Source organism: Neomonachus schauinslandi, chromosome 1 (genome assembly GCF_002201575.2).
Source record: "Neomonachus schauinslandi chromosome 1, ASM220157v2, whole genome shotgun sequence".
Lineage (NCBI taxonomy): Eukaryota > Metazoa > Chordata > Mammalia > Carnivora > Phocidae > Neomonachus > Neomonachus schauinslandi.
The window spans coordinates 38,752,290-38,767,370 of NC_058403.1; the positions used below are offsets into that span (position 1 = coordinate 38,752,290).

Consider the following 15,081-nt stretch of genomic DNA (forward strand, 5'->3'; position numbering starts at 1 on the left):
TAGCTTACAAGGAGATTTATATAGAGAACTGCACACACAAAAATATATTCAATTCAGTATTTCCTTGCTCAGGTTTTATACAATGCTCCACCCCCTGACCCTGGTAGAAACTTGGATAGTTAGGACAGAGAATTACCAAATATTAAAAAGAGGAAGGAACACAAAAGGGTGAATCTAAAATGCATATCCAGTCTCTCAAAATTAATTCCCAGAATATTATTTTTAATGGGATATAAATCATTATTTTATGCACACAAACGGAAACCAGAAGGGATGTCCTACTGAAGGACTCTCTCTCCTAAATGTCCTTATTCTTCCTTCATTATGCTATCTATGTTCCCAGGATAGCAACATTAATTTGACATGGCTGAATTATGCTACCTACTGTTTTCTGTAGAGCACTATCAGTGCCCGAGGCTGGGTTTCCTGCTTTGGGGATAGGGGGCAGAAAGACATTTCTAACTCTACTCTAGTATGAGAAGCAATTAAGCTACAAGTTGTTTAGCTGTAAGCAGTTAACCTCACAAACCTAATAAATTATTTGATTATACGGAATGCTTAGAACTTTGGCCCCTTCTGGTAAATATGCATGAAATTGTAAAACTTGCGTTTTCTTTGTTTCTGTCGCTTAATTATTTTAACATTGTCCCTCTTAGTCCATGCTTCGGGATGTACAAATAGCAGAGAGGATAGATGCAGCTGTTCTCTCATTGCCAAATCATCTGATTATATTGTCTTTGCTGTTCCTACCATCTCTGTTTTAGTTGAAGATCGCCCACTTTGTTTCTGCATAGGAGAAAAGCCGCATTTGTTGTCTCTGTCCCTTCTAATCAATTAAAAACAAACAAACAGGCATACAACGCTTCATGGACACTAATGAACCCAAAATAGTCTGTAATTAATTTCAAATTCACTACTAGTTTCAAAAATTAGCTAACACTGCAAATTGCACTGACCATGATAAGACCCTTAATAACAAGGCCTATTGTATGAAATGTGCAAGTCAGCAAAAACACAAATGAAAACCTTTCAGCTTCAAACACTTCTAGCAGCATGCGAAACAAAGCAAGATGAAATCTGAATTAAAAAAAAAAAGAACAAGCTTTAAGCAACTATGTCTCACACCAGATCTATTAACAAATCACTTCAAAGTACACTTTCTTTTTTGCACACTCATTTTTGTGAGGTCAACTCATAAGAGGTATGAGAGCAAAATTATCTCTTTTTTTCCCCCTAGAACCTCAATAATAATAATATACCAGGAAGTCTTAGTAGGTTATCTAAAGTGCTCATAATAGATAAGTATATAAGTGACCTTTATTTTCATTATGAAAATTAATTTTAAAATACATAAAATTAAAGAAGTTTGCATTATTATGTAATCTAACGCAAAGAAATATGAAATGTTCAATTATTGGGGAGACTGGGTGGCTCAGTCAGTCAAGCATCTGCCTTTGGCTCCCGTCATGAACCTGGGGCCCTGAGATCGAGCCCCACATCCCCGGCTCCCTGCTCGGCAGGGAGACCGCTTCTCCCTCTCCCTTTGCGTCTCCCCTTGCTTATGCTCTCTCTCTCTCCCAAATAAATAAATAAAATCTTAAAAAAAAAAAAAGAAGAAATCTCAGGAATACTTAGATAAAAATAGGATTACAGAATTGTTCAGCAGCAAAGTAATAATTCAACATTTCTTTTTTTTTTTTCTAAGATTTTATTTATTTGAGAGAGAGAGAGAGCATGAGCAGGAGGGGAGAGGCAAAGGGAGAGGGAAAAGCAGATTCCCTGCTGAGCAGGGAGCCTGATATGGGACTTGATATAGGATTCCATATGGGACTCCATCCCAGCACCCCGGGATCATGACCTGAGCTGAAGGCAGAAGCTTAACCAATTGAGCCACCCAGGCGCCCTGAGATTTCTTTCTTTTGAGGAAGTACTCTGAGAATTAAATCACAAATGTACTTTCATTCTCACTCTCCCTATATATAATATTCATTATTTACGTATTTAAGGCAATATAGACTTGTAGCAATAATTTCGTATTATTTTTATTTGGGTTGTTATTTGTTTGCCTTTAAAGCAATACAACTTTGAGCTACAATTTTTGAAACAGTCCAAATGGTACAAATAACATGCTGAATCACAGTGCATCCTCAAGCATCATACTTTCTGAGTTTAAATGCCAGTGTCGTCATTTGTCAACTTGGGGAAATTGTTAAGTCTATTCAATACTTGGAGTTACTAGTGATGTAATAGGGATAACTACCCATGTCAGAGAGACACAAATTACAGGGGCAATCTATAGGACTGACTCAAAAGAATATAGAAATACATTTTCTTCTTCTTCTGTAACTGTTCTGTTGATGAACAATTTCCCCTGAATTTGTATCCTCACCCTCTAGGCCTCCAGGGCAGCTCTGAAACTCATGGCCAATCTGCCTCTTCTTTACCAGCTCTCATCATTTCCTGCTTCCAGTCTTCTCACGGATGAGAGTGCACCTGTCCCTCTTAAAACTCTCTCTCTTGAATACCTTTCCAACGAAGAATTTACACAGCACTTCCTCCTAACCTTTGAAAAGCGCATTCCGAATTCTTAATGACTTTCCCAACAAATGAAAACCAGATGCTCCCCCCCAAAACTCCAGATGCTGTACAAGGCCTGACACCACACATAGCTAATCTTATATAAACTAAAGATTCATTTTTTTCTCTCCCTTAATTTTTTCCTATAGCACATTGTTCTGCTTAAGACTGTTATACATAGTCAATTATCCAAGCTAATGGAGGCAAGCTGTGGGAGAGATAATTAAGAACAGTAGATAATCTACCCTGCTATTAGTGCAGGTGTCAGCAAAGAGTCTGGCCTGAGACATCATTGTAGGGGGTGTGTGGTGGGGAGGGGGGAGGCTTGTGGTCCCAAGATGGGTATAGAGTGGCAGGACAAAGACACTGAGGAGGGATAGGGGAACCAAACCTGGTGAGGGAGCAACGTTAAGACAAATGATTATTCACTAATATGAATGTTGTGGGTAATCCAGAGTTTACTGTTGTGTTTAAATGCCTGCTTAGAATACGATACTAATTAATCTAAAGTCACGTTTCAATTATACCCCCATTGGTTATGTTTTAAGGTGACAGACTCTCTCACCCACCCCAGAAGTCAATATTACAATTGTGATCGGTAGAGGAATTGGCATAACCCACACCAGCTCTTGGGCATGATTTAACAAGTGCACGCTACTGATTATGGGTCAACGCCATTTATTCTGTGCATACAGGTCAAAAAGTATATCCTAAAATTATGACCAACTGGTTTCTTATCAGTTTGTTTTCCACCATTGTTTCAATCAGTGGTCTGTTTAAATGTGCAAGAATATGTGAGCATCTCTTTACTGATTCAATAACTATTAAATGAAGGCCTGATACATGGTCTCGCAACCTAATGAAGCTTATGTAGTGGTGAAATTGTGTATGTTCAAGAAGGCAATGGACTTTTTCCGTGCTGTAAAGGCATAGTAAACATTTCAATTCTCCACATACAGCATAGAATCAAAATCATCAACCAATGAAAGCTAAAGAAATGTTAAAATCTACATGGGAAAATAGCAAGAGTAGTCCAGAAGTGCATTGTTGAGTGGCTTAAAAAAAAAAAAAAAAAAAAAAAGCTGATAATAATAGAAATTCCTTGGCAGTCTAAGAGATTCTGTCATTTTTACCGTTGGTGGCTTCAAAGAAGAAAAAGAGTACCAGATACAGACCTTTCAATTTATAGCCATCTTCCCCATAGCCCTTCACTGTGGTGTCCTTTGGGCAGAAACACTGCAGGGTCTCAACTAGTGTGTTTTTCAATTACTGATACTACCCTGTCCTGATAGATAGGAAATGATAAAACAAGTAAGAAATCATTTTTCATAATTCTTCAGAGTCCAATTTAGCCTCAAACCTGCTTCTCTTGCAGTCCTTCATGCTGTAGAAGCTGAGTTTTTAGTGGATGCTACAGCCTCAGAGTGGAATCACTTCACATATTTTTCAGTAGATTAGCCTCTAGAGTATTTCTTTCTTACTCTCAAAGTCTAGCAAAATGGTATAGCTCCGAAGCATTCTCACTGAGGAGGCATAAATACCAAACAAAATATTAAAACAACCTTGATTTCCAATACTTCAAACAACATACTTTCTTGTATTTCTTATAACAAACAAAAAAAAATCCTAATATTTTTCCCCAGCTGGTTGAAGAAATCTGGAATATTTAGATGAGGCATTCAGGACATAAAATCCCAGTTGATTTATATACCAGGAATTATGAAAACTATGAAATTTCTTTGCTTAAGAGAAAGCTGAATGTCCAAGGAAATTAAACTGCAAGTTGCCATAAAATAATTTCCTCTTTCAAAGAAGACAATCAATAATACATTGAAGTATTAAAAATTAATATAGAGTCAATTTTAATTGGCTTCAATTTTGAGGTTAATAGGTATTAACTTTCATTTTTATAAAATATGTCCACGTTAATGACTCCAAGATCTATTGTTTGAAAGGTTTTCCCGAGGCACATGAAGCTAAGGTTGAAAGCAGTTAAGGGTGCTTGAATTCCTTTACAAGCCTATTATAAGCCAATATTCAATCAAAACGATTATTGCTAGCTATTAAAAAATGTACTAAGTATCAAGGGTAATAACTCTTGCATGTCATTACTGGGAATTCCTACAAAGCAAAAAGGCTTTTGTATTGCTGTTTGCAAAGACTGCTTAATTTATTTGACGTCCTTGGGAAAAAAAAAAAAAAAAATCTGCTGTTCAGAAAAAAAAAAAAAGAGTAGTTTCGTCCCCATTATCTCTGAACAAGAAGTGTCAGGAAGCTTCAGGCTAGAATTAACATGAGATAGGCTATTACAGTTGTAAGAGCATTTAGCAGCCTTCCCTACTGACTTCAGGGTGATAATATATACAGCCCCCTGTAATCTGTCTCCTCTGCTGCTCTTTTTTGCCTCTGTCCTCCTCTCCTTCTTTACGAATATACATGCCTTATTATAAAGCATGGTAAGAAGTAAACAGCATTTTTCTACTAAAGTGACACCATTAGTTGGAGTTTTACCTTCGGCAAAGTCATATAAAGAATCGCTGCTTGAATGTAACCATTTTTAAAAAGCCAAACACAACATTCAAGTATAGAAATATCCCATGACCCATGTTCTAGAAAGTAAACCATATCTAGTATTCTTTGCACTAGAAAAGTGTTCACATGTTGCTAATTTACACAAACAGGGGATGCAAATTTAGTCAAGTTGAAGCTTAAGAAAATAATTGTTTAGAATTGGTATCTAACAATTCATGAAAAAAATGCAGTAGCGTTAAGGAGAGCTGAAGAATGTATCTGGATCATTCAGAATATCTGTAATTATTACTGTAAATAATAATGTCTACCTGGAACTGAATATGGTCCAAATCACATTTAAATCAAGGCAGCCTTTTCTTTTCTTGAAACTTATAAGACAGAATGAATGTACCAGAAGTCATGTTTGAACATTTTTTAAAAATATTTTATTTATTTATTTGACAGAGAGAGAGAGACAGAGTGAGCACACAAGCAGGGGGAGCAGCAGAGGGAGAGAGAGAAGCAGGCTCTCCGCTGAGCAGGGAGCCTGATGCGGGGCTCGATCCCAGGACCCTGGGATCATGACCTGAGCTGAAGGCAGAAGCCCAACTGACAGAGCCACCCAGGTGCCCCTGAACATTTTTAATACGTTTAAATACATGCCTGTATTTCTCCAAGCATTTCTAATTCAATTTCCCTTAAATTGATATTAATCCCCTTGAAATTAAAAATGTAAAGCAAAACAAAAATGACGTAAGTATTTAACTCAAAATTTATTAAAGTTTAGGCATCAAAATATCTAACAAATAACAGGAATCTATGGAAATTTCTTTTAATTCAGTTGTTTTTAACCTTGGCATCATTGACATTTAGAACTGTGCAATGCTTTGTTGTGGTAAACTGTTCCCTGATCATGGGATACTTAGCATCATCTTTGGCTTCTACCCATTAGGTTTTATTAGCACCTCCCCCACCACACCCCACCCCACCTGCACACCATGTGTTGTGACAAACAAAAAATGTCTCCTAAAAGGCAAAATCACCCTCATTGAGAACCACTACTCTAAGTGGAAGACCTAATCTAAATTCGACAATGTTTAATTACATTAACATTGGAAAAGGAGCTATCATCAAATTCTCAATTGCAAAATTCAGTTTGTTTTAAGAAACTAATACACATACTAGCTGCAATAAGATAGAGCTGGGCTTCGCCAGCATTTCCTATTACACACCCCGGGAAAATGAAATGTTATTACAAATACATGAGAAGTTAGTGGTCCAAATACCAAATACCAAAATGTAAAAATACCACTGTCTTAGTCTGCTTGGGCTGCCATAACAACATACCGTAGACTGGGTGGCTTAAACAACAGAGATTTATTTCTCAAAGTTCTGGAGGCTGTAAGTCTGAGAGCAGCATGCCAACGTGATCAGGTTCTACTGAGAGCCCTTTTCCTGGCTTATAGATGGCTACCTTCCAGTGTATGCTCACATGACTTCTTGGTGTGTTCAAGGTGAAAGAGAAACCAAGCTCACTGGTGTCTCTTCCTGTAAGGGCACTGATCCCATATGAGGACCCAGTCCTTAAGATTTCATCTGAACCTTACTACCTCCTGAAGGCCCCACCTCCAAATACCATCACACTGAGGAGTAGAATATGTGAATTTTAGGAGAACACAAACATTCAGTCCGTGACAATTAAATTTCTAGCTTAGAAATGACATGGTGGTTGAGATAAGAAGTGAAAATTATCTGTTTCTCTCTTCCTGGAAAATCAGAGAAATGATTGTCAGTTACTTTCTTAGTGTATTATATATGTTTTCACTATGTTCAGATTAAATGAACATTATTAATACTACCTGACACTTTTATTGGTATAGTTAAATTTGAATTATTCTGATTCTTGAACTTGCCACCAGTTTGTGTTTTATTCATATGTACATAAAATAAAGAGATAAAAAGAAAAAGCACAAATTCATTTACCCACAAATCACACAGGGTCACAAAAACTATGTAAAGCAGTTTTTTGCTACTAGCTATAAAACTATGATGTCAGGAGTCTGGATGTGGTTACTTTTGGGCAAGGGGAAGGGAAAGTGATGCTGAGGGGTCAATAATGGTAGGTCTGAGAAATCCCTCTGAGTGAGGAGTGACTTAGGGTGAGTCTGGGGAGGTCATCTCATGAACAACATTGAATACACTTTATGATTCATCGAGCTGTGCACTTAGGATGTGTATAATTTTTTTCATATAGTTCATACTGCAACAAAAATGTTTTTAAAAATTTGTTTTGAATTACAAAGAATTCAAGTCATGCATTTATTGCTTTTGTGGATTCCAAGATAAATAAGACAGCTTCAACTGTAAATGGGTCAAAGTCTAAAGAAAGATTTAGATCTGCAAACAGATTGCACAATGCAGTGTGATAAATGATAAATGACATATATGAGCAGAGTTCCTTGAGAACACAGATAAGGAAGTATTTAACTGTGTGTGGAGAAATCAGGAAAGATTTTATGACAAATAGCATTTGGACAGGACCAGGTAGCATGGCAAGAGCCCATTTTGCCACATACTAATTACTATAAAGTAAGTTAGCTTTAAAGAAAATGTGTAAACACAGGTTAGCTGATTGTAGCTAGATTTTAGTTTTCAGGTAGTTTCTATATTCTTGATAAAAACAAGCTAATCATGGGCAAAATGCAACTCAGTAAGAAATCTCTTGCCTTACTAACTAGTAAGAATTATCTAAATAGTAAAATAATAAAATAGTAGACATGGATATTTGTTTATGCTCCATCTTTGGGTGACTTTATCATTGAAAGCTTTCTTTTTTTCTTCTTAATCATGTTAAAGGCAGAGGGTAAAAAGACAATAGAAAAGATGAAATAATAAAATGTCACATAAATGCTGATGGAGTACATTATGCAAATTGATACTATGCAAGTACTTGAGAACAGTCTTAGTGATAAAGAGATGTGAAAACATGAGTAAATGTCCTCAAAAATGATTGCCAATCATCAGTGACTGATTACAAGTAACAAAAAGTAACCCTTGAGGAAGAGTAATGGTTATGTTTTCACAGGTGTAAGCTTTAACCTTGAGGGAAATGCTAGCTTCTAGAAATAGAGTAGCAGTTGTAGCCACATTAACCAGAACTGCTCTGTGTACTAGCAGAGGGTCTGTTTCAGAGAGGTGTGAGAAAAAGGATCGATTTTCACAAAATCAGAAGTTAGGCCTAGGAATTTCTGTTTTTATTGGAATTGTACTCTTGAGAATTACTTTCCTCTGTCAAAGCTACTGTTGAATAATATGCTGAAAGAATTACTCAACCGGGAGTAAAATTTCAAATTATGTAAAACCCCTATTTACTTTTAAATTACTTTTTCCAGACATGATTTTAATTTGGGGATCTCTCATTCCTCCTTCTTCAGCAAAATCCTTTTAAGGTGGAACCCTCGAACTAGTCAACTCTCAGAAGTACTTCTGAAAGCTTAAATTCTGAGATTCTCCAAAAACCGCTGCTTACTTCATATCTCTGAGTCTCTTTTTCTACATCACATTTTTTCTTTGATCCCAACCAGCAATTCTATAATTAACCCCACCCTGCTTAGGAGTCCTATACTGATTTTCCCCATAATGATATTTTCACTACTTTCCTAATTCTTTCCCTTTCTCACCTCTCTAGTACATTCTTAAAGCCAACCACTGTCCATGGATCAATAGGGGCATCATCTTCTGTTCTTTTTTATTATCAATGCTTCACACACTGGGAAAGGTGAATTACATAATAATGTCTATTGGTATTCACACAAAGTAATGGTTTCTACTTTAAACTGCACCAATAATGCACTTACTACTGTAATTCAATAGAATTTTTTTTTTTTTTTTGAGAAACGTTGTGTTTAATGGTAAAGCTTAGCACACTTCAGCACCAGGCATGGCCTGAAGTCGAAGCAGCAGGGATGGGTAGGTGACCCTCATGGAACATCACATGGCGAAGGGGATGAGGAAGGCGACCATCAAACAGAAGGGCCCCATGGCCTCAGACAGGGCAAAGCCCAGAATGGCATAGGAGAAGAGCTGCTGCTTGAGGGACGGGTTCCTGGCATAGCTAATGGTCAAGCTGCCAAACACTGTTCCAATGCCAGCCCCTGAACCAGCCACACCAACTGTGGCAGCCCCAGTGCCAATAAACTTGGCTGCTGTGTCAATGTCCCGGGAGACAAGACTGGTCTGGAACTCCCGCCGGGCCACCTGGAGCAGGGAGCAGCTGTAGGGTGGCTATTTAGCTGGGATCTCTGGCCTACTCAAGAGGGAGGCTGACACAAGCCTGATTAGATCCCTGGTACACCAGCCGGGATCAGAGCCGGGGAAATGAGTAGTGCCCCGGTGGTCTGCTTTTCCTCAGTCTCCTGGCTTTAGCTCTAGGTCTCAGCGCTCAGCTCCCACCCAGCTCAATAGAATCATAATATCCAAAGAATTCAAAGAAATTCTTTTCCAACTCTTTGAGACATTCATTGTAAATATTTACTATATTCTTTACTATACTCTGTAAATATTTACTATACTCTTTAAATCTCCAATCATATTCCACAGTCAGAAAAAGTGAATATCAGGAAAAAAACTCCACTACTTCTCTACCATATTCAGTTATCTATATATAATGCCACAAATTCCTCTTCTGTCTCTGAGATCAGATTATTCTCTGAGAAAGACAGTAAGCCTTTGACCCATGAACTGAAAATTTTCTTTTCTTTCCTTCTTTGGGCTCTCTTTCTCTTTTGCATTATCGAAACGGTCTTTTACTTATCTAATTAAAATAGTTTGAGTCCGCTTCAATCTAAAAACAACTCTGTCTTCCACCACCCCTCCAAAAGAAAGCAAAACAAACCAAAAAGCCCCAAACTTGCCTCAGTATCACTACCTCCTCCAATAGTTACTGATTTATCTCCTTCCCTCCATTTGTGGTCAAATGTCTTGAAAGGATATTTTGTAGTTACTTTTGTAAATATCCTGTTTCCATTTACTCTTTGTCAATGGTATATAAACTAGTGTAAACCTGGCTTTAGTATTTGTAAGAGACTGTAGAAAGCTATATGTGTGTGTGTGTGTGTGTGTGTGTGTGTGTGTGTGTCTTTGGGCAAGTTACATAACTCTCCTAAGCCTATAAAATTTTGATACCTATTGTGAAAAAGTTGGTACGGGAATTAAATGGCATAATGTTATATAACATTTGCACAATGCCTGGCACTGTATAACTGTTCCATAGATATTATCTATCACTATTCTTATTCTTTCATATTTTTATTCCTAGTACTTCTGCTATCATTCTTCAACCCACTATAATCCACTTCTGCCCATAACCTCATCCACAACAAGCCAATGGAATTGCCCTTGCTAGACTCATCAATGACCTCTTAATTATCAAATCCAATGTACATTTTAAAAGCTTTATTCTCTTTGAATATAATATTTGATGCTTGTTAGACGCTTTTACCACTTGAAATACTTTCCTTATTTGATTTTTTTAAAAATATTATTTATTTATTTATTATTTATTTATTTATTTATTTAAAGAGAGAGAGAGAGAGTGTGAGCAGAGGGAGGGGCAGAGGGAGAGGCAGAGAGAGAATCCTCAAGCAGATTCCCCCCTGAGCACAGAGCCTCATGTGGAATTCAAACTCATGACCCTGAGATTATGACCCTGAAATCAGGACCTGAGCTGCAATCAAGTCTGCCGCTTAACCGGCTGAGCCACCCAGGCAGCCCCACCTTATTTGATGTTTATGGTATCTTTCTTAGTGCTTTGCTATTCCTACACGGTGTCCCTTATTAACTCCTCATTCTTAGTGAGCTCTTAAATACTGAGTCTCATCAAAGTCCCATCCTGGATTTCATTTCCTTCACTTTCTTGGAGGTTCCTTAAGATAATTCACTTCAACAGGACTAATGATTCTAGTTCCACATCTTCCCCGAGCTCTGAAACTATATTTCCAATTGTGTACTGAAGGGCTTCCCACAGATGCCTCATATACATATCAAAATAACATGTCTACAATGGAACTCATTTGTATTCCCCTCAAATAATCCTCTTCCTACAAATTTTATTTTAATTGTCTCCCTCTTGTAGTCTCCAATTCTAACTTTGGTCCTATCGTATCTCAATTGAAATGTTCAATTCATCTTTTATCTAGTGGCTTTGCATTCCAGTTTATTCACCACAGAATTATCTCTAAAAAATCAGATGTCAGTACCACCATGTAAAATGTACCTAATAGTACTGAACTGTACACTTTTTAAAGTGATATAATTTTTGTCATGTATTTTTACCACAATAAAAAGAAATATAAAAATCAAATGCTGGGAAAAATTCTCTAGTGTTTCCCATTGCTACAAAAAGGATATTTCAAAACCAGGTTCCAATTTACCCCTGTAAGTTCCTCTGCTGCCAATGTTTCTGTGATTCTTATCTTCACCCTATTTGTTGAATATTCCGGGACCCATCACTACTACCGGGTCTTTGCATATATTGTTCTCTCTGCTCAAAATATGTTCTTTTCTTGTCTAATGAACTCTTGTTCTTGACTTAATCTCTAGTCTCTTTTCTGTTACATTTCCTCAAAATCTCCCAGACAGAGAGGCAGCAACTCTCTCATAGGCACTCCGATAATACCGTTATCATAGAAATCTTTACTACAGTGCTTATCACCTTATGGTATAATTATTTATTTCTATTTTTCTCACCAGCTGGACTGTGGACACCTTAATCACAAGACTATGCTTCATTAGCCTTTTCATCCTTAGTTTTTAGTGGAATTCCTAGAACAAAGTTGATACTTATTATGGGCTGCACAAATCAATGAATGAGAGAGCATAGAAAGAAAGGTGGCAAATAACATCACAAAAATTGCTGTTACAGTACTTTATTTAAGATGCCATTAATTCCTAGAAGTACCATTATTTTATTTATGATTGAGAAGGAAACAATTCAGCCAATTAAACTATAACATAATACTTTCTTAAAATATATTTTTCAAAAATTATATCATTACTGAAAGAGCTCTTTTAGGCTTAGTTGGATATCCAAAAAATTTTAAATGTAATTTATAAGCAAACTGTATTACTTTGGGCAAGTTATATTACTTTTCTAAGTCTCAATCCCAATTGCTTATGGAATTCTTAAAATATATTCACTTTCAGAGCCCACTCTTCTGAGGTTCTTTTTGACTCACTCATCAGTGAGCATGTTTTCACACTGATTGTCATTCTCTGTACTTCTATGTTGTGGATGCATGGTTATTTTTTTTAAGACTTTATTAATTTATTTGAGAGAGAAAATGCATGGGGGGAGAGGCAGAGGGAAAGGGAGAGAGAGAGAATCTCAAGCAGACTCCCTGTTGAGCATGGAGCCCTACGTGGGGCTCAATTTCATGACCCTGAGATCATGACCTGAGCCAAAATCAAGAGTCAGACACTTAACTGACTGAGCCACCCAGGTGCCCTGATGTGTAGTTATTTCTTACATCTTCAGTATTTTCTTCAAAATTTTCATCTAGACTCTTGACTTCCATTTGACAGTTTTTGATATCTGACACTTTATCAATCTTACTACAATGTGTCAGTAGATAGTTTTCTTTCAAAAACAAGAAAGAGTGGCCTTCTTCAGATGGTGATTAAATGGTTGGTTGATTGAAAATCATAAGGTTGCAGTTGTTCACTCACATTGGCAGCAATAATGACTAAGTCACTATATAGTTTGAGTAAGCTTATTTTTAAACTAGCCTGGTGCATAGCCACTAACAAAATAAAATCAAGAAGTAAAACATTAACACTTGTGAAGAAAGTTTCCTAGTTGTCTCTTTCAGAAAACATTTATCTTGTTTATCAGCTAAGCCATTCACCAACCATCTGTATGTGTGTGTACCCATGCATGTGTATGCAAATACATAGTAGCATTTTTGAGGAGATAGTCTGAGATATTCTTCAGAAATAGTTTGAGGTTAAAATTTAACATGGAGGAAACATTTGGCCATTGGCAGTTATGCACAGTGTCATGGTGATACATTACCTTTCTTCATCCATGCTTCATTTAGTGCTTTGGTATTAACATTATAATTTTACAGCATACCAAAGATCTCTAGGATTCATTAGCTTATCCTATTTGATTTAGCATATATTTATTTCACAAAAAAACATATTTATTCAGTTTTCCTCAGCTGAAAGAAGTAAAGGTGCTTTAGTTGCTGGAAATGAACTTGCTACTCTTCAATTAGCTGGAAGTTTCTGACCAATGGATGTCAAACACGTTAAAGATAATCCTGTGTTATAATTCAATTGGTCACACCAAATTCTCATTGATTTCAAAGTTCACTCATCTGTTCTGAGGTATATGGCAATTTTCCTTTCCTTCAATTGCATTGCTTGGTGTGTGATAGCCACTCTTTTTATGAACAACTCAGTAATAAATATATGTGTCTTATATTCTTGGATTTCATTAAAGCTTTCGGTTGTTCTTTATAAGAAATCTATAGAATTGTGTTCATCCCCGCCCCTCCCAATGAATGCTTCATTAATATCTAATTCATGCCCCACTGCTCTGGGTACGTAGCTTTCTGAGTATAAAATAACTTACTGTTTCGATACTGAATCACAAAGTAAATAATCTTTTTGGTGACATTTTCAGCAATGCACATAACTCAATTTAAGTGACAATATGAATAGCCATGATCGAGTTCCCATATATGCTGGAAATAGAAGTTACATCAAGACAGGCAGCAATGATTTTAAGTTGCCATCAGCTGTTAAAATGTTAGGGAAAAAAATTCTTCCTTATAAACAACAAAATATTGTTGATTCCAAGGGAATCCAGCACAGTGACTCTTCCAAAACTTCTCTGTTTGTTCTCTACTCACAATTCTACCCATTTACTTATTTCTCAATAGATGACTTCACTTCCTACATTACTTAGAGAACGCTCAAAATTTTGAAGTGTGTTTTATACTTGCTGACTTCACTTTTTCTCACCATCACTTGCTCTTTACCCCACAGTATCTTGACCTTATGCACTGCACTAAATGATTATCACATTTTGTGATAATCACAAAATGGCCTTTTTCTCTGACCCGTGCTTTTCATTCACTATGTATGATTTTCACAATTTTGACTACCCACACTTGACATTCTCTTTCCTTCTGGATTTCCTAACACTTGAAGCAACATTCTTCAACATATTTATTTGTGTTACTTATCTCATTTTTCTTTTAAGAAGCTCATATTTCACAAAAGGAAGAAGCTAAGAGAGGTTGGTAAAAGAAAGTGTAATGTTGAGGGCAAAATCCTCCCAGAAAGTCATAAAAAGAAAGGACTTTAGAAACACACAACTTTACCTTCCATCTCTGCCTGTGTTAATCCTGATTTTCTTCCAGGGAGGGTGAAGGGGTCAAGACAAAAAGGTGTTTATTGGGTTGTAAATGGTAGGAAATGTTCTCCCAAGCAGGAGGAGAAGGAAGTGGGAGTTACTATCTTTCTCCCACATACCAAAAGATTACTAACATTCAGTAACATGCTTTTTTTTGGGGGGGGGGCTTTATTTAAATTCCAGGTAGTTAACATACCAAGTAATATTAGTTTCAGGTGTACAATTTAGTATTCAGTACTTAGCATACAATGCCCAGTGCTCATCACAAGTGCCCTCCTTAATCTCCATCACCTATTTCACCCATCCCCCTGCCCACCTCCCCTCTGGTAGCCATCAGTTTGAGTAACATGTTTTTAAAAGTCACCACCTGGCGGGGAGAGGGGGGTGCCTGGGTGGCTCAGTCATTAAGCGTCTGCGACTCAGGTCATGATCCCAGGGTCCTGGGATCAAGCCCCACATTGGGCTTCCTGCTTGGCGCTTGGCGGGAAGCCTGCTTCTCCCTCTTTCGCTCCCCCTGCTTGTGTTCCCTCTCTGGCTGTCTATCTCTGCCAAAAAAAAAAAAAAAGTAACCA

General features: G+C 37.1%; 1 pseudogene; it reads right to left on the bottom strand.

Moving 5' to 3' along the window:
• Window positions 1–9,078: 9,078 nt before the first annotated feature.
• On the bottom strand, window positions 9,079–13,784 carry LOC110579764 (annotated as a pseudogene).
• Window positions 13,785–15,081: the final 1,297 nt, after the last annotated feature.